The sequence below is a fragment of the Odontesthes bonariensis genome, chromosome 8 (genome assembly GCF_027942865.1).
Source record: "Odontesthes bonariensis isolate fOdoBon6 chromosome 8, fOdoBon6.hap1, whole genome shotgun sequence".
NCBI lineage: Eukaryota > Metazoa > Chordata > Actinopteri > Atheriniformes > Atherinopsidae > Odontesthes > Odontesthes bonariensis.
In genome coordinates, this window is record NC_134513.1 from 5,337,022 (window position 1) to 5,350,751 (window position 13,730).

Here is a 13,730-nt window from a genome sequence, read left to right on the forward strand (position 1 = left end):
ACCTCAGAACTGAAAGCTTTCTTTTTAACATGACTGTATGCTGCTTTCGCACTAACTGTTTCCAGTAAATCCACTTTAATTTGCTGCTTCCCTTCTGTCCTCCGGAGGCATTTTTCCCCCTCAGTCGAGCTAAAGCACGACTTGCTGCCAGGAAACAGTGGCAAGTCAGACCCTCTATAAAAATGTCTATCTTCATTTTTGCTTCAATTTAGTGTTCTTTTATGTGAAGGCACTGGTGTTTTGTGCAGCTCTGACAAAAAATAAACTTTACAGGTACTTAGATGACACTTTTTTAAAGAATTTTAACACAGATTGTACCATTTGTTCCGGTTTTTCAATATTCATCCTTTGCAAAATTTTAAATAACCCCACGCTTGCTCAGTTATCTTTTTATCTCACTCATTTTGACATCTTTGCTGAGTTAATATGTCCTCAAATGTTTTAAGAATGAAAAGGCGGGTTTTCGGAGCCAGTGTTTTTTATTTTTTAATCCATTCTCAATTACTTCACACAACAAAGAAGAAAGACTTCCATCTTTAACAAACAACGCCAACCGTCACTCCCTGAAGATTAATTAATTCAGAAATTGGTTTCTCTGAAAAAAAACCCACTGAAAAGATGACCCTTCAAAGCAACCGCTGCTTTTGTAGTGCTTCACTGCACCATCCATAATGAATTGTACTGGGAGGGACATGACAAATGGATTATCCTGTGTCTTTTGTACCAGTGTTAGAGATGTTAAATTGTTTAAGAGGGCTTGAATAAACGCTGAAAAAAGAATAGAAGGGCAGCTTGGTTCTGCATAACATAGCGTTGGACCAAATTGACTCACATGCTGTTAGGGATGTGGGAAGCACTGAAACACATCATAAACCTGCAAAAAACAAGTGACCCAGTGTAATTATCTATTCATAATGGAAGCTGAGAGGGTGTATGAGGGTGGATGCTTGACAATCACACTTCTGTGTGTTACTCTGACAGCTGTACGATGCTTAAAAGGGTAATGAATTCATCGCCTCATTGTTCCTTTGTTTTACCAGGCACTCAAAATTTGCTTGAGGACTTTCTTCACAGTGAATATTTAGTCATCTTTACTATCATGCCTCAGTAATGTCATCAGCACACAATATGTAGTTGTAACCTTCGTTCCTGGTGCATTTAAATTATGTTTGAGAGCTGCCAAACAGAATTGCTTTCAAAAGTTGGAGAATCAAACCTAAAACAAAACATCAAAGAAGACTTAGCCTGGTTTTAGGCTTTGATAAGGTTACTGTTCAGCTTCTGAATGCCAAGTCTTCCTAGGAGCGCCTGAACTTTGAAAGAAACAAAAAGCGCACCTGCAGCAGTGGAGTGATAGCACTGAGTGCTGTGATTGATTTCCTACACCAGAAAAATTACAGTCTCGACAGGTGCGTTGACTGAAATGGATGGAAATTAATGGCCTCCTGGAAGGTGGGACATCAATCCAAAATACTGTATACAAATCACTACGCACCAAATAAGGCTTCTTTGAGGTACTGCATCTCAATCTAGGTATATTCAAATATTATCAAAAGCCTTTCTTTCGAGCATTATCATCAAAATCAGTCAAAAAGAAGCTTGCCAGAATTTTTTTACCATCATTTGGTGCAGTTTTAGTTTTTTGAGTTTATGGCAAAGTGTTCTGCAGAGTTGAAAGAAACTGGAATCAGGCAATAATTCCTCATAGATTCATGACAACAAATGACCACTTCACGCTGTTATTTGATGGCATAAAAATGGATTTATCCTATTTTAAGTATTTATTTCTGATATCAAAGTGTAGTTCTTCTTGTAAAACATCTGAAGTGTTAACTGTCATGTTCCCCATCTAATTCTTTTGCACTTAATTACATGCTTTGGTAAAAACAGACAGCTTAGACGTGGGATATTTGATCTTAATAAGAGTAGATATGTCTTATTAATGTCTATTGTTACTATTTAGTTTAAATTCAGGCTATTAAAGTCTGAAAAGCACAAGTTTTAGAAAGCATGTATATCACAACTAGATGTGGATTCAGCAGCTTCAGTTTTTTTGCCTGGGAGCAATAAGATAAGACCTTCAGTATCCAATAAAACAAGCCTCGTTTCTTTTTCAGATCAGACGATAATTATGGAGAACTCAAACATTGTGTTTTGGTCAATAAATCAGTGTAATACTTGTAGAAGGAGACATATAAGTTGATAAGTGAAGGCATAAGGCAGGTCTTGCCATGCCTTTCTAAAGAGTTTGACCTGCACCTACTCCTCTGCTTGAATAAAGTGGCCAAGTGGCAGCTGTAACTCCTGAAGTCATCAAGCCATTCCTGTTTGCCAGGCAACATTTTCATCTTAAATCACTTTCCTGACTTACCAAGATGCCATCTATGCCTGGTGGCATGGATAAATGGTCAATCAAAGATCATTATGAATTGTACACTTACGCAGGTTTATGGGCAAATCTGAAACACTTAAGGCGTAACATTGGATACATTAGAGCTAATGACATTCCAGTCGCAACTTTTATGCAAAAAGGCTGTCAGATTAAGTAGAAGTAGTAGGTTATTTATCTGAAAGAATCATACTAGTTGCAGCCTGCTGCTAATAACTGCCCAAATGATTTCTGTAGGTAATTCTGGCACTTTTGAAACATCTTTTATTCTAACAATGACAATGGGAAAGTTGGCTGTATATGGGAGCAGCTAGTTAAGCTTTCCAATGCCCAAGTAAAGCCAGGAATAAGACCCCAGATGAGTTGAGGAGGAGTCATCCAGGATGTCAGGCTGAAGCAAATGGAGAGCCATTTCATTCGTTGATCATCATGGGAAATGTGATGAGCCCTGTCCAGGATATTATGAGAATATGAGGAAGGTAATAGTTTTTGCTTCACTGAGAGATGCTTGCAGAAAAACTCTGATGCCTTTCCACACAGCTTTCAGACTATGCTGACAGACATAGACTGCAGAGACCTTTGTCCATGTGTATAGTTGTATATGTCATATAATTTTCCTCATCATGTTTCTCAGAACCAGAAGGAAGTAGCGCTTGTCTTAGGTTAAACAGAAATATATGACAATTTATCTAAACGATAGATTATAGAAAACAATGAGTGATAAGCTGGTGATCAATGAGATTTATCGCACACCGATTAAAACTAATGATAAAACACCAAATCACTTCGAGAGGAAACATCAGTTGGAGCTCACAAAATGACGAGATTAAAGGTTTTACATCTAACATGTCAGGTGATGAATCTTGAATATATTTTTCAGTGGAACAGTGGATTTATTGTACTTTGGTTTCTAAAAGCATCTCTTTTACGGATGAGCATCTCCGAAACCGAAAACTTTTGGAATCGATGGAACAGAGTACAATGCTGCTTTACCCAAGGTGATCAAGCGTTCCTCAGCTGCACCCTAATGCATGCCCCTTGTCAAAAATGGCTGACAGCTGAGTTCTTCACTGTTATTCATAGCATGTGTGCATGTGTATTCATGGGAGATTGATAGCTCATCACATTTCCTGTCGTGGTATAAATGTCACCTCCGTAGCTAGAAATGATGAATAAGTCAAATTTGTTTCATGAACTGTGTTCATTTGCATAGAAGCACAAGCACAAACAAACAAACACACACACACACACACACACACACACACACACACACACACACACACACACACACAAAAGATGAGCAAAATCACAGTAAAAAAGAGCAGAATTATCTAGAACTTTGAAATGGTGCCCGTTAATGACATGGTGGCAGATACAGTTCTCAGTGTGAACAAGCACAAAACTGGAACCAGAAATCATAAAGACTGTGTCTTCTCTGCTGGTTGACTGGTGACATCACAGCAATCCAAAGAATCAACTGCTGTTTCCAGCACACTGCCCCAGAAATATTTCCTTCTGTTTTTTGCAAAAATTTACTTTTTTGTTTGGTGAGCTGCTCTGTGATGGACTGTTGACCTTTCGCCCAACGGCTGTTTGGATAGGCTCCAGCCCCCCCGCGACCCTGAATTATTTTAAGCGGGCACAGAAAATGGATAGATGGACGGATTTTGGTGAGCCGTAGATATGCTGGCAGATTTATCTCATGCTCACTGTTTCCAGGTGTTTCAAGCTTTCATGCTGAGCTACGCTAATTGCTAACTGTTTTTAATCTAACACTTTGATCTTCTCATCTGAATATTAGCAACAAATGTGTGAATTTCATAGAATGTCACACTATTCCTTCAATTCTCTTGTAAGCCAAGAAGCGAGTAAGATCTATGTATATGTGTGTCAAATGCTGTCCTGGTGAATGTCATTGTGATTTAATTTGATCTTTTGCACTTTAAGACCAAACTTTTAATCCAGTCGACTTTATACAATGACAATAATTCGGATTGTATGGTATTAGTGTTGCCTGTTGAACTGTCTGCAAGATCATACAAACCAGAACAACCTAATTTTGATGAAACATGGCATAGGCAAAGGAAGAATCCAGCACATATGCATCACTTTCATTACAGCTGCAAAATAGGGTACTGGCCTATTTTTTGCTCTCAAAATACCTAGTTCTTGTTATATTTCAGCAACCATACTAATGTTTAAAACACACACAGAAAAAAAGATAAGATACACAGGCAAATACCACAAAAATAACCACATTGTCTCTAGAACAATGTCCAGGTTGGGTAAGAAAATGTTTCTTTAGTAATATTTGCTGTACTGCCTCTCTAATTAAGCCTTGCTGTTCCTGTCAGTTGTTTCAGATGACACGCGAGCTGTCTGTGGTACCTATTCAAAATGGTTCCTTCAGCAAAAGAATACACTGGACGAAAGTCGCTTTATTGCTGCTTTGTTGATGTTGCAGGGTGTGGATTCATCTGATTCGTTTGAGAACTCTGAAATCACATTAAGCGCAGAAAATGAACATGTGAAGCTATCAAAGTTTAAACTCTTACTTCGTTTCTGTCACGATCTGAGGATTTTTCTGTTTAGTCTCTGTTAGTCCCCAGTTAGTTTAGCCCTGCCATTTCCTCACCTCTCCTCAGTTCCTTCCTGCCAGTCGTCAGCTCCACTCACTTCACCTGTGCTTCTTCCCTCAGCTGCCTTCACTCACTAACCACCCTCCTCTGCATTTAAACTCATGAGTCATTGTCAGATCCTCATCACAGCAATCCATGGTTTTCCCTGTCAGTCCTTGTCCATCCTTGTGTTTAGTTTGTTTACGGTGTTTTTTCTTTTTGTTCCTAAATAAACGGACTTGAGTTTCCTCCTGTCCCGTGTCTGCATCTGGGTCCTCCTTCTTCGCCTCCACCTCCAAACCAGGACAGTTCCATCTGGTTAGAATTAATCTTCCATAACGTGGTAAATAGATGTTTGTCTATTGCTCTGTATGGACAGGACCCTTTTCTAAGCATGACAGAGGAAAAATGTAACTAAAATACCCATGTGTGATTGGACTAGTCTCAATTTTCAGTTGATTATACATATATATATATATATATATATATATCCTCCAGAAAAGCATTAATTATGAGTATGTATTGCATTGTTGACAAATGTGTTTATTGCACTTTTTTACACGATATTGGGCTGTCTTAAAATACCTTTATACATTTTACAAATAAATCTTTCCATCGCTCGTGTTCTCTCTTTTAGTAGCTGCATCCGTGCCACTCTGTGGATTGAGCTGAACCTCTGTTCTCTCATGCATCATGTCAATTTCCAGCCATAAACAACCTATTACGTGACCTATTTATCTGGGCCAATTCTGCTGGCTCACTCAGCCCAATTACTTTGCTGGTGGAACCTAGTTTGTACCGCTTCACATTCTTTTATGATTAAATCAATACTTCTGCAGAAAGCCATTCCATGTGCTGGCACTCTCAGTAGCACCTCAAACATGTTACATAACGTAAGGGCTTTGCAGGGCTTTACCGGCATGTAGCAGTGCTGTTTTAAATGAGGGAGAAAGTTTTAAGGAGACATGTTGAAAGATGTGTTGCAATAGCTCCAGAACTATACAGAACTTTGTAACTTTCTTTTTAGGTCAAATAGATAATGAGTAATATGCACCTGAGTGCCGACCTCCAGGCTAAAGAATCAGACTGTCAGTTCCATTAACTTATGAAGTTGTACTTGTGCATTTTTTGCAACTGAGCCATCAGCAGCAGTCAGTCAGGAGAAATTAACGAGTGTGCTGATTGCACTGCTGGTAATTACAGAGTGTAGCTGGAGCAGTGCTGTGTCAAGCCCGGGAGGTGCTTTAAGCTTACGTCTGTCGTTTCTCCCAACAGCCAGGTCAAGAAGTGCTTTACAGACAAGAGAAAAAAAAAAAGGGGGGGGGGCTCTTAAAACCACAGACCATATCTGTAAGCAACAGTGCTTTTTCTGTTGTGGTTGAAGATAGGGTGCCATTACATCAAAACGGCGAGTCATAGGTTCGTTTCCAGCTGGAGCCGCTGTGTTTATCAGTGTCCTTGAGCAAGATGCTGAAGCGTTACGTGATTGCCTACGATTATGATTTTTCATTTAATGCTTATAATGATGCATGGCTAATACTAGTGTGATTTTGTTCCGGTGTAGTTTATTGATCCCTGAAGGTGAAGCTCTTTTTCATATCCTCTCTGCTCAGGAATTCCAGCTGTGGCAGTTGTGCTCCTTGTATTGATATTCACATACTGGAGCTATTAGATTGCTTTTAAAATACAGTTATCAGCTGGTGCATCTTCTCTTTAGAACTGCCTGAATTTCTAACATACAGTTTGTTTGACCGCTTGACAGTTATATGATGCGCATGCTTTTCTTTCATCATGCATCACTCACTAAAGAGCTGTGTTTGCAACCTTCCCGGTTTGTGAGTGGAAAACATTTAAGATGCAGGTGACATTAAAGCGTGAGTAAAGTTAAAGTGTTTGCACAGCAGTCCATAAAAGCTGTGTGGAGCAAATGGCCTTGTCTCTTAACATCCATTGGGACTTTTAATAAGGCTTTCCAGCAACAAGGGTTCTGTAGGATTTGGCCAAGCTTGATTTTATTTAGTTTACCTGTGAAGTTCCATTTGCAATTGTGCAAAAAGGAATTGCAAACTCTTTCTATGGAACTTATAACAGAACAGTTAAACAATTAGCCAACACTACGCTCATGGCTACAAGGCTCTTGAACTTGCTTCCTCGCTGGCCCCAAGCTGCAAACTGCTGCAAGGATCTTCTGTTTCAGTGTTGATACTGGACACCCTGCCCATGAGACAAACCATCCCAGACACAAGTTATACAAAAAGAAACATTTCTGTGCACAAAAGTCCCTCCTATGAGGCACCTCCCATACGGTACAGCCAGAGATTTTAACCCACTTGGGTTACAACACATTGGGTTAACTTTAGGCCCCTTGCCCTTCTGGTCAGGTTTAGGAATTAGGAACCAGTTGGTTTGGAGATTTTTTTTTTGGAGATTCATTTTAGTTTTTCTTGTTTACAAGGCGATGAGTTCAAATGTGATGACCAAACAAGAGAAAGAATAAGACATCAAATGTCACATTTAGGCATATTCAGTGTAGAACAGTACAAACTCTAAGAGACAGGGGTGCATAAGCTCTCTCTGTGAAGGGCTCGCATACATAACTGATGACTCCAAATCCTTTTTCTCCCCATTACCACAGCACAATGTCAGTGGGAGGGTTTGCTTTGACCCTTCCAAGTCAGTCTCACTTCAAAAAGGTATGCCAGCATGAAAGCAACCATGTCCCATCTCAGAAAAGTCCCCTTTTCATATTCAAATGTATCTTTATGCCTAAAACTTTGTGTCTCATCTGTATCTTGAGAGCCTATTCATATTTATAGAGGAATGAATGAAAGCTTTGAAATGTAAGTCATAGTTTGTGTCTGTGTAGCACCATGCCAGAACTTTCTGTTACATCTCGGTTGAATCTGTCCTTCAAGTATTAACGTGAATAGGAAAAATATAGAATTTGGTCACTTAACTATGTTGACTGCTCTCAAAGTAGCCATGAAGAAGGCTCAGTAAATAACATTTTGTTAAGAGAATCAGCCCATCTTGTCTTTTGTTGGCACAAAACAAAATTCTTTAAATGTTGTTACAGATTACAATGATGATGTTGGTAGATTGGAAAAGGTGTTTTCCCTTGAAGTGGTGAAAGATTCAAAGATTCAAAAAGCTTTATTTATCCCGAGGGAAATTGCTGGGCAACAGTTAAGGTACAAGAGGGAAAGTACTAAAGTAAAATTGAAATAAATTAAAATAAAATAAAATAAAATAAAACAAAGGTGAGTGTTGTCGTCCAGGACACTGCAGTTTACACATTCCTCCTCTCAGACACCACCAACAAAGAGTCAAGCTGGACCCCCAGGATGGAGCCAGCCTTCCTGATGATCTTTTTGATCTTGTTGGCATCTGCAGCCCTCAGTCTGCTGCCCTCAGTCTGCTGCCCTCAGCCCGCTGCCCAAGCACACCAAACTAAAGAAGATGGCACTGGCTACAACTGGTAGAACATCCTCAGGTGTACAGGGTGAACAGAAATGGGGGGAGAACAGTTCTCTGTGGGACCCCTGAGTTGCTGGAGGAGGAGTAGACATCAACGTGCTGCCTTGATGAGTTGCCCACTAGATTCCTAAAGTCTGTGCTGAGCAGTTTGTTACCACAACTTGCTCATCTAGTCAACATCTCACTCCAGACTGGAACATTTCCAAAGGCCTTAAAAACTGCTGTCATTAACCCTCTTCTAAAGAAGAGCAATCTTGATGCCACAGTACTGAACAACTACCGGCCCATATCAAACCTGCCATTCTTAGGCAAAGTCCTAGAAAAAGTTGTATACCAACAGCTTAGTGACTTTCTCCTGTCTAACAATGCTTTTGATACTTTCCAATCAGGCTTTAGGCCCCACCACAGCACTGAGACAGCTCTGATCAAGGTGACAAATGACATCCGCCTGAACACAGATGCAAGTAGAGTCACAGTCTTAGTTCTGCTGGACCTGAGTGCTGCCTTTGACACAGTTGACCATGCGATCTTATTACAGAGGTTAGAAGACTGGGTGGGAATCTCTGGTCGTGCTTTAAACTGGTTCAAGTCCTATCTGGAGGACAGGAAATATTTTGTTGAAATTGGTAACTGTGTCTCAGACCAAATGGCTATGACCTGTGGGGTTCCCCAGGGGTCAATCCTGGGACCCGTATTGTTCAATCAGTACATGCTTCCACTAGGCCAGCTAATACGCAGCTATAATGTGTCCTACCACAATTATGCAGATGACACTCAGATCTACGTGTCACTGACGGCAGGAGAACACGGGCCTGTAGATACACTGTGTCGCTGCATCGAACAGATCAGTGTGTGGATGCAAAACAATTTCCTCCAGCTAAACTCAGACAAAACTGAAATCATTGTCTGTGGCCCACAGAAACAAAGAGAAAGTGTTATCAGTCACCTTGAGACTCTCTCTCTAAAACCTAACTATCAAGTTAGAAATCTCGGGGTAATATTGGACTCAGACCTGAACTTTAACAGCCACATTAAATCTGTAACATCAGCAGCTTTTTACCATCTAAAAAACATTGCCAGAATCAAAGGAATAGTGTCTAAACCAGACTTAGAGAGACTGATCCATGCGTTTGTCTCCAGCAGGTTAGACTACTGTAACGGCCTGCTCACTGGGCTCTAAACGGGCTGTAAGACAGCTGCAGTACATCCAGAACGCTGCTGCTCGAGTCCTGACTAGAACCAGGAAATACGACCATATTAGTCCAGTGCTCAGGTCTCTGCACTGGCTTCCTGTCGCTCAGAGAATAGACTTTAAAACAGCTCTGCTTGTGTACAAGTCTCTTCACGGTCAAGCGCCAAAGTACATCTCTGACATGTTAAAGCCATATGAACCAACTCGGGCTCTGAGAACCTCAGGGAGGGGTCTCCTGCTGGTGCCCAGAGTCAGGACTAAACAAGGTGAGGCTGCGTTTCAGTTTTATGCCCCTAAAATCTGGAACAGACTTCCAGAAGATGTGAGACAGGCCTCAACTCTGACAATGTTTAAATCCAGGCTGAAAACAGTTCTATTTAGCTGTGCATATGACACCTGAAAGTATTTTATCTGCACTCTTCACTTTTTAATTACTTAATGATTATTTTAATGGGTTTTAAATTTCTTTCTTTTTTAATTTCTTTCTTTTATTTTTTTTTTTTATTCCTTTTTAATGGTTTTATTGCCTTCTTGTGATTTTATGTAGCTGTAAAGCACTTTGAATTGCCCTGTGTATGAATTGTGCTCTATAAATAAAATTGCCTTGCCTACCTGCGTTTGAATCTGCACAAAAGTTTACGTAATGTGGCTGCATTTCGTAAGATGACACTACCCCAATAAAGCGTTATTCATCCGTCAGAAAGTTTGGAAGAACATTTAATTTACTTTCAACTTTAATTTTGTGAAGCTACACCACAATTTACGGCTCTATTAAGTTGGACAGCCTGTGCCCTTTTACCAAATGAGGGCTTTCAGGAAAACAAGCCTTATCGACATTAATTGGAAATGAATCTCTTCGGGAGATGCAGTGCATTGTTGTGAGGACTACATTTGCATGACAAAGTAAATAAATGTAACAAATGTTTTTGTTTTTTTAAACCATGTTAATTGACCATCTCGCTATCATCCAGCAAAGATCCAAACAATATAAACATATTGTACAAGATACTGATTTGAGCTTCAGACACATAATCACAGTGTCTCAACTGTTATGCTTAATGTGCTGCTTATCAAATAGTATTTTTCTGTATTGAGAGAAAGTCAAACCTTTATCCATTAGTGATGATGTCGGCACACAGATGGTTTGATCGGACACTTGATTGAGACACTGGAAGATATGTCTGATATGAAGGAAAAATTAACTTCTTTGATATGATATTTATACACTGGAACATCCAGATGGAGCATCGTAGCAGTAACTGGCACAGCAGGTTGAAAAAAAAGCGTCTGAGGCATTCTAACTTTCTCTGTGGCACATCATCATATAGTAACTGCTGCCTTCCAGTTACTTGAATGGTGATTTTGTCACATGACGCTGTGGTTGTAAAGTCAGGATTTTGTTAGAGCAGAGCGAAAGTCTGGAAATGCTTGATATGGCGGCGAGTTGGGCAGATGTTCAGTCACAATTTGTGAGTTCTGTTTGGCTGTCTGACAGAAGAAACAGAAATACACGAATGAGAGCAGCTTTATTGAGAATTTGGCTGCATTAATATGCACTTCAGCCTCTCTCTTTTTTAGAAATTTACAAAAAAAATGGAAGTTTGGACCATATGCATCGGGACCCTCTGAGTACTGTTTAGCCGTCCTACAAAAGAAACAAGTACCAATAAACACTTACGCTTCACTGTTTTTTACAAAATAATGAAACGTTGGAGCATGTGTGGATGAGCACATACAGACAGAGGGATTTGATTCCCAACCTAATTATCTGAATGTCTTAGTTCGGCTTTGAGAACTTGGATTTCATATGATTTTGGTTAGATGAACATGCATTTTAAAAGTCCGATTAAGGTTGGACTAACACAATAATTCTGTTTTTTCTGGTGTAAAAAAAAAAAAAGCTCCGTACCATGCTTAAAATGTAGTATGGACTTGTAGCACATGTTTTATTTGAGAGCTTCTAATGTAAGTAAAAATGACTTATTTAGGCATATGTGTAAGCAATGTGATTAAGTAAAGCAGGAAGGTATCTGTGCTTTTTTTTTAGAAAATATAAGAAACAACCAAAATCAACAATCAAAGCAACTGCTGATACTATGACTAATAACTAAGAAACATTGGATTTTCTGAGTCATCTAAGGGAAAAATAGACCATTAAATTTTTGCAAGATAGTTGAATTTGGCATTAGTCATCAAAACAGACGAAAAAATCAGTAAAATAACCAAATTCAAGAGCTATGAAGCAGACATTTGTGTCTTTCTTGCGCAAAAAAGACGATCGTTCAAGGCCACTACTTTACTTGAGCTGAAACCTCGACGCTACATAATTCTTTCTTTATCCCCTGCCTCACCTGGGACAGGCCAGGGTCACCCGGCAGTCTGTGTGTGCATTCTGTGTTGCACTCATGTGCGTGCTAAGACGTTTGTTTAGGTGCGTGAGCATGCTGGGGTGACTGGAAGGGTGCATAAGGTTTTCTAAGATGCTGCCAAGAATACAAGATCAGAGGCAGTGTCAGGGATTTAACAATATAATCCCTACAACCTCACTATAACAGCAGGGAGGATGTCTTTAGACTTTCATTTGAAAAGAAGCCACATTATTCTTTCCCCTCCGTGTTCTGCTGTTAATTAATTTTCCTCTGCCACGGCCTTCATTTGTCTGGTGTTGCCATCTTTGCCTAGAAGAAATATTTACAATGCAAAGAAATAACAGGCTCTTACTTTTCTCTGCCTGGCTTGTTTGTAAGCGCTTCACCCCCCCACCCCAAATCTATGAAAACATCATTTCACACACACGGCTTACATAGATTTTTGCAGTCTTGGCATTGATTGGAAATGCAATTTGCCAACCTTTGATATCCTTCAGGCCAATTTCCATATACTTCTTGCTCAAATAAAATAAAAAAAACCAGACAGCAAACGAGTGGGGAGTGGAATGATGTATTTCAGCAATGCTGAGAAAATGAGAACAATGTAAAGGGAAAAAATCATCACCATGATGCAGCAGCATTGCATTTACATCTCTGTCTGCACAGCTGCAGATTGTTTCAGTGACTTTTCACAGAAATTGCAATGGTTTGATCAGAAGTGAAAGTGTACCTTATTAAACATTGTCAGGCTTCATGAATTATGCAAGCGAACACAGGCTTATCACATGATAAAACCTAGATGCCTGCAGCCCTTTGATGGCAAGTGTTTGTGTTATTTGAAATGTATTCACGGAATGGCATTTCCCCTCCAAGAGACACAGAACAATAACACTGGCGTGCATTTTATTCTTCTCTCATAGGTCTTGCTCGCGTGCCAGGCAAAATGAACACAAAGAACATTCGTTGCCAACAGCTCTTGACCCTCCATCTGACCTGGGAGACTTGCAGGAACCTCCGGCGCTCAGCACGCACTCACGCACACGTTGAACCGTCCACGGTTCGTACTTTATTTCTGTGTGGGGCGATATATCAGCTCCACTGAACGTTATTGAGACCCACAAGACTGCACGCGCTCAGGCATGCGCACACCGGCATGCGCACACCGGCACTCACTCACGCACACACAAACAGAGGTAGCTCGCTGAGTAGGACACAACCTTGAAAAAAGCTCTGGTCCCGGGGGAATTTCCCTGAATGGCCTGTTTGCAAGAGCAGAACAACTGCTCATTCACTACATCTTTTCATCTGTCCCTCCATCCGTTCATATATACGGAAAGGAGGAGAAGTGAAACCTTGATTCACGAGACTTCGGTACACAGATGCTTCTGGGATGGTTTTCCTCCAATCCATAATACAACACGGGTCAATATACTGTATCACGGATTTAACCACTTACTACAAACTAATGTTAAGTTATTTAACTGCAGGAACAAGGATATGATGCTGTGCCACTCAGTTACCCCCAAACCAAAGATGAAATGTCCATCCTGATGCCAAATGGTTACAGCATCTCCTTAGGTGGAAGAGAAGCTTTGAATTTTCCCAAATTATTCGTATTCTAAGTTAAGCTGCAAGTGCTTTCTAGATAGGTTGATTGTTAGATAACATTACGCTCAACATACTGA